The sequence below is a fragment of the Chrysemys picta genome, chromosome 1 (assembly GCF_011386835.1).
Source record: "Chrysemys picta bellii isolate R12L10 chromosome 1, ASM1138683v2, whole genome shotgun sequence".
NCBI classification, from domain to species: domain Eukaryota; kingdom Metazoa; phylum Chordata; order Testudines; family Emydidae; genus Chrysemys; species Chrysemys picta.
This window is the reverse complement of record NC_088791.1, coordinates 334,679,701-334,702,224: the sequence shown is the minus strand read 5'-3', so window position 1 is coordinate 334,702,224 and position 22,524 is coordinate 334,679,701. Positions and strand designations below refer to the sequence as shown.

At 42.4% G+C, this 22,524-nt stretch overlaps 1 protein-coding gene and 1 long non-coding RNA gene across 2 annotated transcripts in view; one reads left to right on the top strand and one right to left on the bottom strand.

The window, feature by feature from the left end:
* RAB30 (RAB30, member RAS oncogene family) overlaps window positions 1-14,148 on the bottom strand; it is an 81,398-nt gene extending 67,250 nt beyond the window's left edge. The window contains exon 1 of the mRNA XM_065595804.1: window positions 14,130-14,148. The gene's annotated coding sequence lies outside the window, so the exon portion shown is untranslated. The remainder of the gene's footprint in view (window positions 1-14,129) is intronic.
* LOC135983508 (uncharacterized) lies at window positions 40-20,929 on the top strand. Its single transcript, XR_010601185.1, has 2 exons — window positions 40-9,843; window positions 10,042-20,929. It is a non-coding gene; the product is annotated as an uncharacterized LOC135983508 (long non-coding RNA).
* The last annotated feature ends 1,595 nt before the right edge of the window (window positions 20,930-22,524 follow it).

The following is a 22,524-nucleotide window of genomic DNA, read 5'->3' as shown; positions in this document are numbered from 1 at the left end:
AGGCCCAGCGGGAGGAGCCGTAATGGCCGGTTTGCTGGGGGGGGGGCGAGGCGCGAGCTTCGCGTGGGTCGCTGCGGGGGGGAGGCTCCGGCGCGGGGCAGGCCCAGGCTTTCGCCCAGCTCGCGTGACCGTACCGCTTTGGCCACGGGGGGGGGGGGTAGAAACCTCGAGCTGACAGGGTTGGGTGGGGAGCGGGGGAGGCGCACGGCAAGCGGTGATTCAAAGCTGCTGTATTCGGTGCTGCGCCTCGCTTCTTCCGCGTGCGGGGCTTCATTGCCCTATAATGAGTTGCACTAATGGAGCTTGGGTTTCACAGATGCGTGGCTAGGCCTCTGTCCTGTACGAGATGGTGCAATGTTCCTGCCCTTCATCGATGGAAGTAGGTGTTTTTCCCACCGTACCTGTTTGGGCATTTAGTAGCCCCTAAAGACACCTAGGCAATGGACAACGTCGTCATCGGAGGGCAGAGGGTCCCTATGCTGTGCATGGGATCAGTTCCCTGAAGACTTTTTCCCTCTTCTTTCCAGCGTTCTCAGGCTTGACTGGATTCAGCTTTAATTAGATGTTCTTCATCCAGGTGGTGATTGCAGTTGAGCATTTTAGGGAGACTTCTTTATTAGCTTGCTTAGGAAAGGGAAGTTAGATGTAGGGTAGTAATTTGTGAGACTTCCTGCTTCAAGCACAGGTTCCTTCTAATATTTGTCCCACTGTTGCATGCTTTAGGGCAAACGGTGCTAGTTCCCCTCATCAAAGGCAGTGTTCATAGCATCTGTTAGTTAGGGGTCCAGAGTGGTGTTTGTTTTTACCATGCAGGAAGGTGGCCCTGCCTGCACTTGGACTCCTGTGATTGTCAAATTCCTCAAAGGGGCAATAGTTGCTTTGGGTCCTGCTCTCAGCTTCTTGGTGGCTAAAGAGGGCATCAGGGATGCAGGTGATCTCTCTGCTTTCTCACAGCAAGTGGGGGAAGCCGTTGCAGAGGTCCCCTGTAAATCATTCATAATCCCTTATTGGGTTGGCATGCCAAGCCATGTAAAGTGGTGTCGGTGTTTTAAAAAAAAAAATGGGGGAAGGGGAAAAAAAAAACCTTGTACTGTATCTACTTCCAAGGCATCTGTTCAAGATAGGCCTTCCTCATAGCAGCTGGTAGTTTTATCCTGTCTGTTTGCCATAGTGTGAGCGCTACAGCGGGAGGGACTGGGTATGGTGAGAAGTCTTTGTACAGAACATGGATTTCTTGGGTAACTTTATCAGGCACTTATTAAATTTGTTCTCTTTCAGGATATACTGATGCTGAGGAAATGGAATGCAACTGTCCCTCCCCTGCCTCTCGTTTTTTTAAGCTGCAGGTACCCATGCTCAGAATTGAGCCAACACTCTGCCTTCTCCCTCCTCCTACAAAACTACCAGTTGGGATTGATGTAGGGGGTGCACTTCCGGCCTTAATTTTAGCTGGAGTCAAATAAAAATATTGCCATGTTGGTAACTGAAGAAAAGGTAAATGATGTGGTGTACGTTGTTGGATCAAAATGGCAAAAATGTCTTACCCCTCATGGTTCCTCTTTCAGAGGAATGCAGATGTTACAAAAAGCAGTTTTACCAAGTGCCGCATTCTTTTCCTAGTTTCTTCACTGCCTGAGTCAGTATCTGCTGGAATAATTTGTGCTAAGGAGGAGAAATGAGGGTTTTGTTTTGTTTTTTGAGATGGTTGGGGATATAGAATTGCAGAAGAACAGCTGTCTAAACTCTTCAAATTAAATCTGGCCTAGATCTGTGCAGCTGGAACCTCTTCATATTAAGCAAAAGTGGTAAGTATTTTGATGGAGTACTTAAATAATGTTTGATTTTCCTTCTGTGAAAGACTGTTCTTTGTTATCTGCTAACATGTCAGAGATGAATCAGCCTGCTTTTTCATCTTTACGACAGACTTCCTGACCAGCAAACAGCGAAGTGTGGTGGGCAGATTCTAGAAACAACTTTCTTCAATGGATGATGTGTGGGAAGCCTGCTTTGTACACCTTCACTGCTGTCCCCTATTTTTAGGAATATACAATTTACTTTGATTCCAATGTTTTCTTTGCCTAAAGAAAATAGGTTTCCTCTTCCTACGAAGACATAGAAGGTTGATGCTGGTCACAGCAGTTGCCAGGGAAGGCCAATTTAAACAAAGCAGGGGGCAATTGCAATATCAAGTTGCCTTGTAAGTCTGGTGCATGAAAAGTGATACAACAAAATCTATTCTATATTACATAATTCACTTTTTCCCCCCACCAGTGTGGAACTTTCCAATCTTTGTTACTGTCAGTCTGCAGCCATCTGGTGATGTTCATTAATCACAATTTGCCATAGCCTTCAGAAGTTTCACTTATACATGTCACACTGGATCTGTAAAGTGATTTTCTAGAATTTCTATGTTTTAAATCATTAAGGATATAGTTCCAAGTTACACAACATGCTCACACTAGTGCTCTGTAGTGTAGCAGGAGATGGTGCTGCAGTAGTGGAAGTGCTGTTACTTTGGATAACATGGTAAAAGTTTAAGTGGTTCTGTAGTTGAAGACTGAGCTTGACACTTCTCAAAATAAGTAGGTGAATCCTGTCTATTCTAATACTGCTTTTGTCAGTAAACTCATTCCAGTGTCTGTACAACACCTCAGTCCCCATTATGTTTGCCTGTACTTGCACTGTTAGTGTAATCTAACCTTTTATGATGGGAAGACACTTTAGACTGTCACAATTGTTAAAGTGACTGTAGTCCAGTGGCTTTCAAACTTTTTTTCTGGCGACCCAGTTGAAGAAAATTGATGCCTACGACCCAATGGAGCTGGGGATGAGGTGTTTGGGCATGAGGGAGCTTAGGGCTGGGGCAGAGGGTTGGGGTGCAGGAAGGGGGTCAGGGCTGGTGGTGCAGGCTCAGATGGGACTGGGGATGAGGGGGTCAGGGCTCTGGCCTGGGGATGAGGGGCTCTAGGTTTGGGATGCGGGCTTACCTCTGGCAGCTCCCACTCAGCGGCACAGCTGGGGTGCAGAGGTAGGCTTCCCACCTGTCCTGGCAATGCAGACCACACTGTACCCTCGAAGTGGCCAGCAAGTCCAGCTTCTAGGCAGAGGCGCACAAGCAGTTCTTCCCAGCTCTCACCTGCAGGCACTTCACGCCTCCCCCCCCCCCCCCCGCCCCCCCCCAGCTCTGGGAATCGGCCAATGGGAGTGTGGAGCTGGTGCTCTGGGTGGGGGAAGCACGTGGAGCTCCATGGCCCACCTGCCTATGAGCTGGGCCTGCTGGTTACTTCCAGGGCGCAGCACGGTATCGGAACAGGTAAGGACTACTAGTTTTTACTGGCTGGCCACCAGGGTCCCTGGGTGCTGAACAAGGTGATCCAGTGCCTTGCATTCCGTGACCTAGTACTGAGTTGCGACCAAACTTTGGAAACCACTGTGGTAGTCCATATCTTTCATCTGACTGTCTGAGCAGCTGAAGAAAGTGTACTTGAAAATAAAACTTCAACTTTCTGGTAAGCATACTCTGTTCTTAATAGACTAAAAATGGAACAAAATGGTCTGTGTGGAGGTAGAGCCTTTCTGGGAAGGAAACAAAGGCATTTGGACAGGTATAATTGCTTCCTTCCTGGCTTTGCAGTATTTAGGTTAAGATGAAAATGTAAGCAGAAATCTACATAACCAAGTTCATCTGTAAAAATGCAAGTATGAGACTGCAGCTCTTCAGCATGAAAATCTTATTGTCTTTCAGGAAATTCTTGTTTGTGAATTGTTAACAATTCACTGCAGGCTCATGTAATGGAAGCAAATCCACACCCAATGTAACTTGGTAGCTCCCAGATGAGACTTTATGTGCACAAAAATAGAAAATTCAGAGATGTGGTTCCTACTCAAATTGTAACTTGGCCATGGTAGATGCAGCTGTTAGGTATATAAAGATTTTTTTTTTTAAATTACAGGTACAGCTACTTTAAAAAACCCACACACAATCAGCTCATTTGTGTGCCAAGTCTAAAGTGCAGAGTCTTTTATCCCAGATATCAAAGGAACATAGAATTTGGAGTTAGAGCTGCTCAATTTTTTCCATAACTTTTTTTGTCGGAAAATGTCCAAGGGACAATGTCAGTTTTCTCAGCAGGAAATTTTGAAACAAAGTTTTAAATCAACCTGAGCCGGCAGTTTGGTTTTTGAAAACTGAAAGGCAGGGAAGAGGAGAACAAATCCAACACTACTTTACCAGTTGTAAAACTGAGGAGTATTTTAACAAAATTCTTTAGCTACTGCCTCTTCCCTGCCCTCTTTCTAGTGGGGGAGAAGGGAATACTGAAAACACACACGCCCAAAAAAATGGAACTGACATTAAGTCAAAATGAAAAATGGCAATTTTGGAAGTAAAACTTCAGAAAAAGCTTTGGTTTCTGACATGCATCTGATGAAGTGGGTATTCACCCACGAAAGTTTATGCTCCAATAAGTCTGTTAGTTTATTAGGTGCCACAGGACTGTCATTTTTTACCGATCCAGACTAACATGGCTACCCCTCAGATACTTGACTAGCTATAATTATCTTGCATGGGAAAACTCTTATGTTTAAAATTTTTCAATATAGTTGTCAGCTGCTAGAATTGAACTAATTATCTTGTTTCTTTCAGCTTAAGGATACCACAGTGCTTTAACTACAGAAGAATCTCTCTTCATGGAGCATGGATGTGTCTTTCTCCTCAGTTCAAAACCAGTTGTGACAGAACAGGAAGTAAAATATACTGCAAATCTTAGGATTTCTAGGAACTTAATGGCTATTGCTGCTGCAGTGGACCCTTACTAGGAACTTCCTGGCAGCAGTGGGGATACAACTGAGATCTTCCTGATCTAGAACTCAAGCCCCTCTCACTTTAGCTAGATGAGAATGTTTGTAGTAGAGGGATTATCTTGTATAGTGAAGCTCTTTTCCTTCTAGCAGACAGAACACTTGCAAGTCAGCTCATTACAATGTTTTCCAATAGAAACTTCAGGGAGAGTGATACAGGCGATATGTAACTTTTAAACATCAGTTAACACTTGCCCTTAGGAAAAAATAGCAGTACATGGCCCATGCCTAATCTTTATCTATACTCTACCTCCCTTAATTCCAAGACAGATGATTTGAAGCAGCGGGAAGAGTGCCAAATGCTGACTTGTCAACATTACTTCGAGTTGACTGTGGTCTAGAAAGGTCCCCTAGTCAAGTAGTGATCTAGTGTTACTCTCCAGATCTCTTTTAATCTAGTAGGCTGACCACACAAGATGGTATGGATACATCCTGAGCTAGCACATTGCAACTATTCCATGGTTTTGATATGCTAAGAACTATTTTCAAGTCCAAAATTGCTAAGCATAAAGCTATTTTGAAGAAGGTTGAAAATAACCCATGGAACTCCAGTTAACAACTCCCCTCTATTTTTTTCCCCTGTGCAACTTCAAGTAAGCCCAATTGTTATAGTCTGCAAACGAACTGTTAAGAGATCTAGTCATTTCACTGCTATTGTGCAAGTCTTCCTCTGCTGCCCACTGAACTTAACTCCTTGAAATTTGCAAAGATATCCATGTAAAGGGGCAAATAGCTGTATACAAAAGGCAAAAGCTAAATCCTATTCTAGTCAAGGGATTCATTTTCAATATATTCCAACAGTCCCTTATCTATATTAGGAGAGCACAGGCTCTGCCAAAGTTCCCTTAGCTTCCATATTGCTCTGCCTTGTCAGATCCAGTTGTAGGATTAAGGCCACAGGTCTCAACATATTTTAAAAAAAAATCCACTAAACTGCAGATGCTTCTTGCTATACACTAGCTTTAAACTTGCATACTCTCCATACACTTATATAAAATACCATAAATCAAAACATTACATAACACCTATCTGCTGTTGCTCAACTCCACCAGCACATTACACTGAGAAAAAACACGTAACTCTGATAAGATTATGTACCTTTACTACACATTTATGGCCTGATTTACAGAGGTCCTGACTGCCCTCAGATCCCACTAATGACCATGGGAGCTGCAGAATCCTAGCACCTGTGAAAGTCAGGCCATTAATTTAAAAAAATATATTGAGTGATGTTTTTTAATTGCCCAAAAAACCCTCCCTAAAGGTAAGACTGTATAAATTAGGTGGGTTTCTGGCAGGCTTTAGTAAATCTGTGGGAGGTGTGTAAGAGTGGAAGCTAGCTAGTGGAAGGAATTGGGGGGGGGGGGAAATTTTCACATAATAGCTGGTCCTGTGCATCCCTTCTGTTTACTGTCTCCTAGTGTTCTGCATTATAGGGGACTAGGAAGACATCACTTCTATGACTCATGTCTTTGTCTCTACTTTTGTGCACCTCTTATTTCCCACCATTCCACTTCTGCTTCCATTCCCTTGTTTGATTCTTTGCACACCCCTGTTTGTGCTTTCTTTATAAAAACCTTGCTTCCAGGAAAGCTTGGAAGCACTGCTGACACTACCTCAGGTTCTCTGCCAGCTTCCCTTACAGGCTAAGTAGTTCAGGTGGTTTCATTTGGCAGTATTATACCATGTAATAGCATGTAACCTAGAGGAGTGTGAATAAGAGGCTAATTCCTGGCAACAGTTCACTTCAGTCAGTTTTACAGGTGGTTGTGCTGCTATCACATAACAGGGATCATTATCCAGTGGTTACTCTTACAGTAGTTTATTTCAGTTTGCACTGCCTCCTTATGTAGAAGGGCTACTGTTCTGCCTTTGCACAGATTTGAAAAAACGGGGGGAGAAGTAACCAGTTTGCTTATTTACCCCACCTCTTGGTGTTGGAATTATTTATGCAGGGTATTACCATGACACTAGTTTACCATTTAGCCTTTGGATTTAATAAAGGAGTTCATGGTTATTTATATAATTGCTCTAAATATCCCTAAAAGGCAAAGAATTAATTTATTACCTCTAAACAGTAGCATTTGATCAGGATATTTAAACTAACTAAAGTCATGGCCGCTTAGACCTGTTTTGGTCAGCTCCAACTTGATCAGGTCAGTGCTAGCAATGAATTATTTGAGAGTTTACTTTTTTATATCCTTTAAACAGTCAAGTAATTTAATTGCCAGTATCAGGTGTTAGCTAAGATCAGATGGAGTTTATTAGAGTTGTTTATTGCACAGGGTATCCAATTAACTTATTTGTTACTTCAGGCCAAACCTCAAGATAGATAACACTGGAATTCTGGAGGGACACAAGTTTAACGCTCTCCTGGTCTTTCTGGTCACATGCTTTGGGCCTACTCATGCCAATAGCCCAGCTCCATTTTAAAGCCATAGTTCACCCAGATCTAAGGTGAGCCTATAGTCCCACACTTAAGCAGCAGGACCCAGAATTTTCTGAATCATGCTATTCCTCCAACTCTAAGTATTGGGTCCAAAGTGCATTAAAATGAATGGGAGTCTTTGCAATGAGCTTTAAATCAGGCCCGGATGGCAGCCAGGAGCTATATATACACACCTCATTGCAGCAGGGGATTTAGAAATCCTCAATTCTCTCCTCCCTTGGGAGAGAAGGAGTTGGCTGTGTACACTAGGGAGGCCAATGATGTGGGTTGATTCTCAACTGGTTTGGCTAGGCTTTCATACTGTGGGGTGTCTATTCTCAGTGTTTTGAGGCACAAGAGTCATTTATTTCTGTTCTGCTCTTTAGCAAACATACCATTTTTTAAAAAGAGCAAAGCCTTGAGACACTCTTAAACTGTGTGCAATTTAAAAAAAAAAACTTTCAGAAGTGAAAAAAAATATGGCTTAGAGCACTAGCATTTTGATCAACATTAGTGGGGGATTTTTTCACTGTAAGAAATAACCCTAACAGTTTGAGCAGAGAGCTAAATGGCTATTTTTCCATGTGCTTATTCAAGGTTGTATGTAATTCTCACAACCCTATTTTTGTGTGGTATATGGATTTTTGGTTACAGCAAAATCAATGCTGTTTTGTACCCATGACAGCCTCCTTTACATGAACAAACACGAACAGCTACTGAAGTCGGCTGCTTTGTAGGGTTATGCTGATGAATATTTACTTAGGGTTTGTCTACACTTAAAATGTGCTGCTGTAGCACTTGAGGAGGTAGATTATCTACACTGAAGAGGTGGGAGCTAGTTTGACAGAAGAGTTTTTCCATCAACAACGCTGTCTACACAGGGATTTAGGTCAGCTTAATTACGGATTTTTCACAGTCCAGTGGACAGTTAAACCAACCTAATTTTCTAGTTTAGAACAGGCCTTAGAAACCTCTCTGTGGAGAAGGAGTGAAGAAGAGCTTGCCCTACCCTAGGTAACATTCTACCCATCCTTGGGTCTTTTTAATGCTCATCTTGTAAATCTGACTCATGAGCCAGTGGACTGTTCAGTATTTTTCCAGCTGGTGGTCTTCAAGCCTGCAATTATACTTTGAAAAATTGAGTCTCCTAACAGCATTGGAGGCTGTTGGCTACAGCTCTATTCAAGGCAGATCACTAGGTGAAAACTTGTGGGCACTTCATTACCAAATTAAGGTGTCTGAGGCCTGGTCTACACTACACAAGTTGACCTGAGGCAACTTACTTCTACTTAATTAGGTTAGTGTACAATACACCCTTATCCCACGGATGTGAGGCTATGTCCTCACGGGGGGAGGGGTCGATTTAAGATACACAAAGTCAGCTACGCTATTCGCGTAGCTGAATTTGATGTATCGGAGCCAACTTACCCCGCTGTGAGGACAGCGGCAAATCGACCTCCGTGGCTCCCCCGTCGACGGTGCTTACTCCTACCTCCGCTCGTGGAGTACAAGTGTCAATTCAGGGATCGATTGTCGCATCCCGCCAAGATGCAATAATTCGATCCCCGAGAGATCAATTTCTACCCGCCAATTCAGACGAGTAGTGTGGACCTGCTCTGAGTGTCTTACTACACAGACATAACTCCACCACCTCCATGAGAGTTGTAGGGCTTATGTCAATGTAATGAGGGGAATGCAGTGTGTAGACACTCCATTACTTAAGGCTTTGTCTACACCAGTGGTTCTCAGAATTTTTGTACTGGCAGCCCCTTTCACACAGCACACCTCTGTTTATAAATTAAACTTCTTTATATTTAACAGATTTGTTGATACCACTTTTCACAGCAGACTTGCTAACTAGCTGGGTGGCATGTACTCGTGACCCACACATAATAACCTTGCAACCCCCTGAGATCCCCAGTTTTAGAACCCTTGGTCTACACTAGCACTTTTTTCAGTAAAACTTGTCAGTTGGGGTGGGGGGGACACCACCACCACCTCCCTGACCAACATAAGTTTCACCAACAAAAACGCTGATGGGGACAGTGCTGTCGGCAGGAGAGGCGAAAGCCAGGGGGCAGATGGGCTCCCAGCGTGGAGCTGAGAGGCCTGGCTCTCAGCCCTCGGCACTGCCCCTCTTCAGTCAGTGGAAGCACTCCTGGTGAGGATGCGCACCACTGACGGACGGAGGGTAGCGTGGACATCACTTACTGTGGTGGCTGTAAGTCAACCTACCACTGGTCAGCTTAGGGCTGCAGTGTATGTATGCCCAGAGAGCTACAGAATGAGTGAGGTAGAGTGTAGGTGTTGTGGTCTCAGAGTAGAGTTTTATGTATTTTTTTCCCCTCTAGGTTCTGTCCAACTGTAACTTTCCCACCTGATGAGAAAGTGAATTTGCACAAGTGTGGGGGTGGGAGAAGAAATGTCACATGTAAAGAAAGATGGACAAAGGGCTACATCTGTGTGTGAAAGATTCTACCTGTGAACTCACAATGCAAATATTTTGCCTCCCCCAGGTTCTAACATTGGTAGGTTTTGAAGACTGCTCTAATGAGGCTAACAAATTTATTAGAGCATAAGCTTTCGTGGACTACAGCCCACTTCTTCGGATGCATATGCATCCGAAGAAGTGGGCTGTAGTCCACGAAAGCTTATGCTCTAATAAATTTGTTAGCCTCTAAGGTGCCACAAGTCCTCCTGTTCTTCTTTTTGCGGATACAGACTAACACGGCTGCTACTCTGAAACTAATGAGGCTGTCTGGCAAAACAAGTGTGCTAAGAAAATACAGATCTTTGGCTATCTTCAGCTTCAGAATGAAACAAAATTCTTTGGAATTGCTTTTACTAATTTAGAGAGCATCAGTTAGAGTACCTGTGCACCAAAGGTTATGTGGTCACAGCCCTTACTAGACCTCTCAGGGGAGCAAAATGGCATAAGGCCCTTCTCAATCTCTTGTTTAAGCCTGCTCAAATTGTGACTCTCCGGGGAGCACCCTGGCTACCGGTGTGACACAACCTGCTGCAAATAGGTAGCTGGAGAGGAGGAAGCATGGAGTTAGCTCCACCCCCATTCCCCAACCCTTTACTACTCAGGCAGCTCGGGAGGAACCAAGGGCTCTATGAAAAATTGAATTAGCTTACTCCTTCCCCAGAGCAAGGGGGGAGGGGAGAAATCATGAATCATGGTTTGTTCGCAGGTCCGCTCCTGCGGCAGAGCAGCTACACCCTACCCTTTATTCCGGACAGATTGTAAAGTTACAGTCTAGCTCCAAATGCAATTTAGGTCTGAACTACTTAGGTTCTGTCTACACTACTAAGCTTGTAATACGTTTGGATTCACATGCAACATGGTGAATACTCCATTACTACCATGGTAGCTACGTGGCATCCCTTTCTCTAGAGTCCTGGGCTAGAACAGGATTATCTTCCTGAAACTAGTTCATAATACTGTTAATTTGCGGTACAGATTGGACCCCCTCATTATTCTTGTGTAACCAGTTTGCCTAGTCCCCTTTCCTCACAACTCTGTGTGCAGCAGGCCTTCCCGGAATCCATTGAACCATATGCTGTTGATGCTGCTTTGAGGGCATGTCCTCCAGGCAGTCTGTACCTTTCTGAGGCATTATGTCTCAGACACAACCTGCTGCAACTAGGTAGCTGGAGAGGAAGCATGGAATTGGCTCCACCCCCACCCCAGTGCATTTTTCCTCAATGCATGGATAGAAACATAGTTCGGCAGCAATGTAATTGTGGCCATGTGATGGTTGCCCTCTTGGCTGACATACCAGGCATGGAACCAGGGAGCTTCAGCACTAAGAGCATGAGCTGCTCCAGATAGAGCTAAAGTTCTGTAATTAGGGGCTTTTAATTACTCATATCCTCTGTGAATTGGGCACAAAGAGGATGTATAACATTCACCCAGGGGCTACAAACTCACAAAATTGGTTTGTGCACATGTAATCCACACTATCAGCGTAGCTTTTTGTCCTTCTCTTGTAACTAGGCCACATAGAGAAGTTTGAGTTTGCTACTGGCTCTGTGCTAATGGACCGGATCCTTGAGCTCAGGCAGTGGTGCATGCCTTGAGATCCTAGGCCAGTCCCTGTGCACTACCTGATTAGGTGTGTTACATGACTGTGCTATGGAAAAACCTGCCATGTGTTCAAAATTGTGCCTGTTGTAACTTGGGTCAGATGAGTATGCCATAAACTGGTTGCAAAGACATTAGGGTGGACAGGCCCTAAGAAATATCTTCATGCATTCTTATGCCCCATCTATGCTAAATGGTACTGTATTTAACGATGGCAGTGCTGCTGCCATCTTATAACATGGATTGCGTTTGTAGATGATGGGACCAAACTGGGTTATAAATGCATACCACTACAGCGTAGTTCCTTAATGCATTTATAACATCATTTGGACCAAGTTTAGACCTAGCTAAGTTACAAACTGATTCATTTGAAGCACACTATTAAAACTTAAGTTTGCAGCATATTGTCATTGTGTTAAGTGATGGCATAGGTTATTAACACAGTCGCTTCCCCAAGGAATTTATAAGGTAAAAGCCAGGCACAGAAAGGCCAAGAATGGAAAGGGTTAGTTGACCTGAGTTTGAGAAGTATTATTTCTCTTCACCTGTTTCTCCCCATTGTCTAGTAAAGTTGTGAACAAAGGGCCACTGTCCACTTTTTACTTCTTCTTGTAAAAGAAAAGCTGTGAAAGTCTACTCCAAAAATGCTTGCCACCAGGTCTTGGATAAAAAAAGTATTGGCCCCTCAAGATCTGATTGCCAGCTGGAGCTCGTGACTCTGATTCAGAATAATGTGTCTCTTAAGAGACTGAAGTGTTGCCAGGTAGTGGAATTAAGGTGTTAGTCGCTTTATGTATTTTGACTACACATCATTTAACATTGTTCTGAAGGTAACAGGATAATCCAATTTTACTGTGCATTTTACTTCTCTGCTAAATGACTGGGTTGTGAAAAGGCTTCCATTTAGGAACAAATACATCTTTAAAAAGTTAACAAATGGGTACTGGACAAAGTTGTAGTTCAAGCAGGCTTGTGTTGTGTAAGCTTCCCCACACTCAAATTTATTAAGTCCCAATCCAAAACAGGAAGAGACTGACAATTGTGCCAAATTGTGGGGTAGTTCTGTGACAGAAAAATGTAGACCGAGGACAAGACCCAGACCAACCAGAAGAGCTTCCCTCTTGTCTGAAGTGGGATATGAGCGCTAGAGCTAATCTACACTACAAAGGTTTTGCTGGTACAGCTATTCCAGTATAGCCAGACAGCCAAAGCCCTCTAGCGAAGACGCAACATGTACTGGCAAAACAAGTTATTTTGCGGATGTAGTTAAACCACCTCCCCAGTATAACAAACTATGCTGGCACAAGGCTGTGTTTAGGGGGTAATAAGAGCCTATATAAGATAAAATCCCAAATATCAGGACTGTCCCTATAAAATCAGGACATCTGGTCACCCTAGCTGTGTTGCTGGTATAGCTGAATCTAAACAGGGTTTGTTTTGTTTTTTTGCACCAGCATGGACATGTTGGTTAGGGGTATGGTTATTTGTAGGGTAAATCTGCCCTTAGTCTCCAGAGGTTAAAGGGCATGGATGCCAATTGTAATTTAAAAGAATTGAGCCTGATTCATCTGGTTTGTTCAGGTGAGTTATCCCTATTTTACATTGATGTAAGGGCTGTAACAATCAGGCCTTTTGCCTTCATGTGTAATTAAATATGAACACAGCACACACTGATTCTTAACTATATGAACTTTAAGACGTACAGTGCTAGATAAAATGGGTGTAGTTTTCCTTGTAAGTAGACTTTGTGTTGGGGGAGGGGCATTGTGTAAGACAAATCCAATAAACATTCAGTAGTTCCTTTTACTAACCAATGCTTGACTGGTGGAAGAAAGTCTTAAATTGCTAGACTCTTGAATAATAGCAACAAGTGACAATAAAATTCCCAAAATAGTTCCAACCATAGCAAACCTGGGGTGTTTAATTCCTGTGTCATAACAAGACTCTGATTAGATAGCGCTTTGTGAAACTAGACAACAAATAAGCCAGAAATGAGCTTGAATCTCAGTTGGGATTCAAGTGTCCCCAAAGGGGTGTTGGTTTTGACTCATGTCCAGACTTTTTTTATTTTTAAATGAACATAAATTTCCCAACGTTTAGCTAATTAATTTCCTCCAAGGGAATCCTATAGTCTATAATAGTTATAAGGGTTATAAATTCTACATGCTCTACAAATATATTATAACCTGTAATAGGGTCACACTCACCTCTCACAAGCACCCCCTGACAGAGTGTGTGCACCTGCCTGCACTGTCTGTCTGTGATGGGTCTTCAGTGACTCAGATCTCCAGTTGAGCCACACTCTGTATGTGAAATAAAAATTTCTTCCAAGGAAACAGTCTGACCGGGGGCCTATCCCAGTACCCCTCAGTTGGCCTTTCTTTCCCTGTAGCCCTCCCCTGGGCTCAGGCCCTTAATTAGTCTGGCAGGCTTTAAAATAGCCTCAGCCCTGGTACTGAGCAATACTCCAGGACTCCCTCCCTGGAGCTAATGTCCTCATCCTCTCTGGCCCTTTCAAGCCCCAGCTGTCCTGCTGGGCCACTAAAAGTTCTGTTCTGTTTCTGGGGTGCATCCAAATTCAGGTCACTTTCCCAGAGGTCGGAGGGACAGGACCTGGGCCCACCCTCTACTCCAGGTCCAAGCCCAGGGTCCCTAAAGATAGCAGCCATCATGTTAATTTAACCGAGCTGCATTGCTGCTATGATTTCCTGGGCCACTATCCCACAGCCCTAGCAAGTTCTTCATCCTTACCTCAGGTCCTTGTCCTGGTTGAGTCCCAGCCCAGAGCTCCTTGCTCCCTCCAATCTCTGCCAGCACTGCTCTGTCTGAGGACCTTTGGCTCCCTCAGCCAGTCAGGCACACCATCCACACTCCTTTAGCTCTAGTATGGAACTGATCTCAAACAGCCCCTGCAGCTCCTTTTATAGAGGCCAGCTAGGCCCTTACTGGTTGCTCCTTGCAGCCCCTTTCTGATTGGCTGTGTCCCACAAAGCCTCTCTAGGCAGCTTGGAAGACCCTCTCCACGGCCCTTTTCTGGAGTAGGGTCTGGCAGGGCCTCAAGGCCACCAGCAGGGGCCCTCATGGCCTGGTCCACCCTGCCACATGACTATTTTCATGCAAATAGATTTGTATAATGTTTTCAATTTTTTGAGTAGTTAGTCATTTTCCTTTCATGTTCTATATCACAGCTAAGTGTATCCACATTAGATAGGTGAAGAGTAAGGGCTTGTCTACACTTGCAGTGCCACTGTAGCGCTTAGTGAAGATGCTACCTATGTCAATGGAAGAGCTCCCATTAGTGTAGGTACTCCACCTCCCCAAGATGGTGGAGGAGAAGCCCTCCCATCAACATAGCGCAGTCTACACTTGAGAGTTCGGTTGGTATAACTGCATTGCTCAAGGTTGTGGGTTTTCCACATGCCTGAGCTATGTTATACTAACATAAATTTGTAGTATTGACCAGGGCTGATTGGATACTGAATGTTGCCATTGCAGGAGCAGTGAAGTGCAAAGCTGAGAGTAATCAGAGCTGGATTCAATTCCCAACTGTCATAGACTAACAATGGGCAAGTCCTTTAAACCTTGCTGGGTCAAATTTTGCTCTTGGTGACACCAATGCAAAGCCAGAGTTACTCTGTTGAACTCAGTTGTTTTATTCCAAGTTTGCACCCGTCTCTTTAATGGAAGAATTTGGCCTCTGGGTTTCATTAACCCTCTCTGTAAACTGGATCTAATAATGCTTAAACATCTTTGAAAAAACACTTGGAGATGAAAAGTGCTATGTATGTGCGAAGGGCTTGTCTACACTTACAGTGCAGCTCTGCTACTGTAGGGCTTAGTGAAGATGCTACCTACATCGATGGGAAACCTCCCATCAGTGTAGGTACTCCAGCTCTCCAAGAGATGGTAGCTACGTCGATGGGAAAAGCCCTCCCGTTGACATTGTGTGTCTACACTTGGAGTTTGGACAGTATAACTGCGTTGCTCAGGGGTGTGGAAAATCCATGCCTCCTAAGTGACGTAGTTATACCAACATAGGTTTGTAGTGTAGACCAGGACTTGAGTATCTTAAGTCCTTGCATCTTTGGTATTGGGCTATCAAAAACATTCCGTAGTGGCATCTCCAGCTCCTTAACTGGAGATACCTGTGTGAGGAGAAGCAGCTTGTTTTCTTGACGTTAAATAGAACTCAGGTGCCGTTTGTTTCAAATGCTTCATGTAAAGATAGACAAACACAAAGTAGAACAATCACTCCAGTGTCCAGAGGCATAACACATCCACTATAAATACTTCAGGTATTTATGCAGTAGTGCCCAGTCATTTGGAATCATTCTCCCACTTTTCTAGAAGACAATGTGTCTTGCCTAATGTTCACTTGGCTTCTTTTCTCTGCATAGACCATGAGAATTTTAATTGGTCTTATATTTCAGAGCTAGTTTCACGCTTGATCATCAGTGGCAGTTTATAGAGATTTAGATGTTCTTTTTATACAGCTATGCTGAGGCAACCTTTGATGAATAGGGTCTGGGTGGGGTTTCTTTGACACAATGGGAGTAATTATTTCAACTTTAGTTTTTGGATGCCTGGTTTTCTATCAAAGATGGAGCATGAATATGCCACTAAAACACATGGCAAGATCAAAATTCTATTCTACGCACTCCTGCTCCTCCAACCTCAAAAAGGAAAGAAGATGACATATTACATATCCTTGATTAAAAAGGGTTTGCAAACCTTTGTTTATAATGTCAAGATCCACTATAACTACCTTTGCTGGGAACTCACCAACCATAGATGTTGCAATGCAGTGCATCAGTTTTCACTAGACTGTACAAACTCTGCCTTGCTTTCAATAGTTGCTTCTCTTTAATGTGGGCTCAGGCATACAGCATTGTGCATACACAACTGCAGTCCTTACAAATGTTTTCAAATAATTTGCCAAAAGAAGGGAATTAAAATAATAGAATGACTGGGTATTATCATAATGCACTAATGAGCGTACATGACTACAGCTTGTCCTTTTATTCAAAGTTTATCATGGAAGCAATCCCATTCCCCCAAATAAGAATTGTACTGTATGGACTTTCCTATAATGTCATAGTTTCAATAGCCAGAGATCTATTTTCAGAGGGGGCTTGTGGCACCACTACAGACATAGTGTTTGCTTTTTCAAGCTCTTAAAATTGTTGTATCATCTTTCTCTCAATTGTCAACATCTTCATTAGTCAGCTCAAGTCCTCCCAGAGCCAAATTCACCCCTTGGGTGACTACAGGGAGGTCAATGGACAAACTGCCCTGGGGTGAATTTGATCAATGGTGTTTTTCCTCACCAAAATAAAAAGTTGACCAACAATTGAGACACAGGACACAACCCATAAAATTCATCTTCTATGGACAATGACTATGGATGTCACTTTGAATATGAGAACAGGCATAGCATAGCTTCACACCATTGTTAAATCCAGGGCCTTAAAAAGATGCAGTCAGATTCACAAAATATACCCTGACATTTTAAAGCTAGGGACGCTGGTGATGCATTTTCAAATAAGATGAAGGTTTGACCTCGTGACCGCTAGTTTACAAGGCCAGTGCTCTAAGGCCGGGGCTGTTATTTACTATTCAAATTGTTTTGCTTAAAGAGTGGCAAGGAACCAGCTCCAGCCTCACAGAGCAAAGAGAACATGGATCATTTTAAGAGTCATAAATCTTCTTTTTAATATCTTCCCATAGAGCTTTACAACTCCCCAGGCTAAAGCACTTCTCAGAGATGTGTCATTAGGTTTTAAAACTGATGGTGCTAGTTTCTTTCCTACATCTGAGTTAGCCTAAGCCAGCCCTGACATTAGAATAGTCTAGTGGTTTCTGTAACTTACACCACTAGAGAGAGTATGGTCCCTTTGGGACTTTACACCAGAGGATGATTGTCAGAGCGGAGCTGTAAGGAGGTGTGAAGTTTATGTACATTACGTTAATTTTTTTCCTTTAAAAGATTAAGTATTTCTAAGTGTAACATTCCTAGTGTTTATTTTTTCTAATGTTTATGTTACTTTTGACTTTGCGGTTACAGTGACATTTTAAGCTAAGAATAGAAACTTCTCAAGTTAAACATTTTAGACTTAAAAATTTAAGAAGAGACTGTTGAGAGATCAGTGATATAGTTCATCAGTTACTTTATTGCAGGGCTAACATAACTGCATGATATATGTCCATGTAACAAGGAAATCAATCTTCAGTATTCCAGCTCATAAGGAAATGAAACTTAGATACTAGTACTTTATTATTAAATCATTTATACACACAGCCCTTCTATAATATCAATAATATTGGGTGATTATCTCCATAAACACTTTTTCATTGTTACTGTAGTCCAAGAGGAAGTACTGTTAAAATCATCTTCTGAGGCCAGATTTATCATGCAGGGGCCCAGTCCTGCATATAGTTACTCATGCACATATTGCTATTATTCACCTTTGAAATCAGTGGGATTCCACAAGTAAGTAACTGCACATGCATGAGTACCTGTTTGCAGGATTCGGCTCCTCATGGCTAGTGAGCTGTTAGAAAGTTGGCTTTTCTGTTTTAAAGCATTTTGCATTAGGAAACATTGCTGGAGAATTTATCACATACTATCATAAAGAGTATAATGTATTATGTTCCACTGAGGATTTTTTTCCACAAAATTTAAGTCTTTTAATAAAGTTCAGGCAAAGATTCAAAGATGCCTATGCCACATTTCACTTTAGTTACCAGTCACCAGCATGGAAGGGGCAATAAATTTGCTAAATTTTCCATACTAGATGCCAACTGTGGTCATTAAAATCCATTATAATTGGGGGCACAAGAAGCTGTAAGATTGGCCATGCTTACCCAAAAAGCTGAGGCCAAGGTGTTCAAAACTTCATACCAGAAGTTGGCTCCTAAATCCATATTTAGGTATCTAAATAATCAGCCTAATTTTCAAAAGCGCTGAGCATCCAGTGGTTCCCATTGTGGGCAACTAGTACGGACTCAGTTGTAATAATAGCAGAAATTGGCCCTTAACATTAAACTTGCTGTAGCAGATCACATTCGTACCGTGTTCATGTCAGGAATAGGTCTGTCAACACAGAGCGTTCAGGCACCATACTGGAGACTACAATGCCCCCTCCACATTGGTTGCACCCAGCAGATGTGCTCTGGCTCTGCATTCCACAAAGCATGAGGAGCATCAACTGCTTATACAAGGATGAGATTTCAAAGATAGCAAGCTATGGAGTCACTGATTTCCCTCTTCTGTGGATTTCTACCCCTTTGCACCTAGTTTCCCATTGCTTCTGTGCACTGGCAGCATCTCATTCACAGTAACTGGAAATAATCTCCCACTAGCTCTCCATTTCATTCCACTACCTGCCATCCTGCGCTGTATCTTTTCAGCAGCCCATTTGATCTGCTTGCTTTCTACTGCTGGTACATATGCAAGTTGAAGATCTGTACAGACAGAGCGCACCAGGTAGAAATAGTGCAGGTAAGACCTGCATTCTTCTCAGGGATGTCTTTGTACTAAAGAGAGTGGACACCTGTAAAAACAGCTGAAACAAGGAGGAGAAGGCAGCCCCATATGACTACCTAGTTCTCTGCCAACCACCAGTGAATGCTCCACAAGCTGCCAGTGGTTAGTGGACCACAATTTTGGATTGTGGGGTGTGACAGTCCCCAAGGTACAATCTGGACTGTTGAACAGCTGTATCCCCTCAATTCTCCCATTTGGGGTGCCTTTTACACTGCTTCACTGTGAGAGCAACCACTCCTGGTCAGCTCACACACACCCCAGCATTCAGCATGTAAATCACTCCCAGCTCTATTCTATAGTGCGATAGCCAGCCAGCCATGAATTACACTGCTAGACAACACCAGCAAACTCCCAGTCCTAGACTGTTGCCCAGAAATGTGCATCTTATAGTGCCTAGCACCCTCCTGGACAATTCAAACTCATATAAAGTCTGTCATTTCATTAATAGAAAATGATATGCACAAATCTTGTTATCCCAAATGAAGTTTCCCAAACACTTCAATCCAAATGCATACTGGTTTAGAGAAAATAATAGAACAAGTTTATTAACTACAGAAAGATAGATTTTAAGTGATTACAAGTAATAAGGCATAGAAGTCAGAATTGGTTACTAGAAAATAAAAGATAAAATGCAATTTATATCTAACTTAACAAGTTAAATGAATTCAAAGAAAAGGTTTATCTCACCACATGCTCTAGCAGTCTTACTGTCTGTACCCCTTTCAGCCAGGATCCCTCCCACAATTCGGTGTTAATTTCCTTGTCCTTCTGATGTTTTTGACGGTGTGAGCACTGAGCAGAGAGAAAGGGAGGAGTGATTTGGGGCATCTGTTCTACATTCGTATATCCTTTCCTCTTTTCTGAGAATCATCTCCAGCTGGGGCTCAGGAGACAGCAAGTTTGTGAGGATGGAAACTGCCAGCTTTTTCTGTGCCAAAATGTAGAGTTCTTACTTAGACTGTTTTTCCTGCCAACAAATGGCTGCTTAACAAGGTGATGATCCATTTGATTTTGTTGACTGGCTGAGATGTCAATTTGCCTTTTGTCTCTAAAGGAATGGTTTATGGCTGCTTTTCTAAACTAGGAGCATGTCTCAATAATGTTATACAACAGTATTTTATAACTTTACATACAGTGTTGCCACACATATTTTACCAGGACAATAATGATCAGCAAATGATGAGTTTTCACATGATACCTCACAAGGCACACGTTGTACAAAATGTATCATAGTCTTGTAAAAAGGGTGAACATAGGGATACAGATGGTCACATGGGGAGCAGAGGTAAGCTAGAAAATAACTGGCTGATCACTCATTTCTGTTGTAGTAGTGACCCCAATCAGTGGTTAGGGCCTCCTTGTACGAAATAAATTACACAAAGACAGACCCACTCCACAAAGCTCACAATCAAAGATTTAGACAACAAAATACAAAATGTGAATAAATAGACAAATGAGAGGAGCAGGGGACAGGAGATCAAGGTTATAGTAGAGACAAGTGCGTGTGACGGGGTTACACTGGGTATAATTTACATCCAAATTTGCAATGACGCCTCCAGAATTGTTTTCCAAAGAGACCTATGGAAAATAAGCAGCAGTGTTTACAGTATTCGTTTAATATTTTAACTGGTTCTGCACTTTGTTTTTGTTCCCTGTTCATAAACTGGAGGATATTTTCTGTGTGCCCTTGCCCTGATGACTTGTTAATATACATCAACTTTCAAGTTATTGACCTGGTCTGTGATTTATAAAATTCCTGTTTTTCATTGGCAATTATGAAGTGAAGTATATGATCAGTTATGAACCCTTTAGTCCTCCCTGTTCAGGTTGTTCCTTATATACGTTAAGACCTATAACATTTGATTCAATGATGTTGGGCCACAAATTTTTCCTTGAATAAGCCACAACGTTATGAATTTGGAATGAATTATTGCCTTTTCCCAGGGAAAAATTGTTTGGGTTACACTACTGTTGATTTTAACTATAATAAATTGCTTAGAAACAAGCTGTGTGGTCTGAATTACTAAATTCTTGTGACTAATTACTTGCGTTCATTACGAGCTCTGGTCTTTAGTTTTCCAAGCAAAGTTAAATGATACCACTGTTTTATCTTTTCCCCTTTTTTTCAGGAGGCAGACTCTTGTTTACAGATGTTGTTTTAGTTTTGTCATGGAATCATAGATCCCTCTACACAGCCAGATTGAGCGTATCAGGGAATTGTGTTCTAGCACCTCAATCATGTTAGAACAGATTGTCTTGGCTAGGTAGACAGGTCCTGTAAAGATTAGGACTAAACTTATTCAAATCAATGGAGTTATATCAAGGATGAACTTGCTGTTAGGATTGAAACCCAACCCTAAAACATGTTTATAACGTGACTTTGTACCATTTGCATAGACAAACTGAATTGTTTTATAATGCAGTGTAAATCTTGATCCTTCTATTCAACATAGACAATTCACCTGTGGAGACCTGCATCCCAGTGAGTAGCACCTGGAAAGATCGCTTCAGTCATTTACTTAGATCTCCCGGCAGTGTGCAGGACGTCACACTATCTCATTTCCAGGGACAGTTTATTATGCCCATATTTGAATCCTGTGGAACCCATAACTAATGATTAATTTGGATAAAGGGAAAATGGGATGCAAGTTCCAAATGACTTCAGATCCTTGTATATGGCTTTCATTCCACTAAGGCCTTGTCTGCACCAGGGAAACATCTGAAAAAATTCCTATAGTTGATAACACTGATAGTTGATATCAGCTGCACCACTATTAGCGACACGGGAAGTACAGTCATCAGCCACTGACAGTTGTCAGCATCATGTCATCTAATATAAACCAATTTGGAGCAAGCCTAAGGACTTGTCTACATGAGGAAGTTGCAACAGTTTAATTAAATAGCTTTAAAAAAGTTTAGTTAAACTTGTGCAAAACCCTATGTAGATTCATTTATTTCAGTTTATTAGTTTAGTTTAGTTCATATTGGTAAAGGTTTGACTTAAGCTAACTCTATATAAGCCACTGTAAAAACAAAATACTAGTGTCTACCTAGGGTTTTGCACTGGTTTAATTACACATTAACTGGGTGCAAGTTTGCATGTAAACGCTTTTAGGTCATTTTAGCTAAATCCATTTTTTAGCAGATTAAGGCCTTGGGTAATATTTGCAAAAGCACCAAAGTCCCATTTTCAAGAAGCACTTAGGAGCCAAACTTTCATTCAAAATCAGTGATAAGCGCCTAAGTGACTTCTGAAATGGGATTTAAGCTCCTAAATCACTCTTATGCTCTTTTGAAAATTGTATCTTTTATCTTCAAACACATTTACACTGGTTTAACAAAACAGGTGCAAACCCTGTGTGGATACTCATCTGTGTTCAAGAATGGCCTATTTCAGCTTACCTTAAACACTGCAAAAATCATGATTTCTGTAGTGCCCTGGTTCTAGGGCTGCATTTAGAGTGTGAACACAGGCAGCAAGGTTGATTCGCAAACTGACGCAATCATTGGAGACCCAATGCCAGACATGTGGTTGTTAATTTCTTGCTGTCACGGGACAACCTTCTGATTCATCTCTTGAATGATACCATGATTAAACCA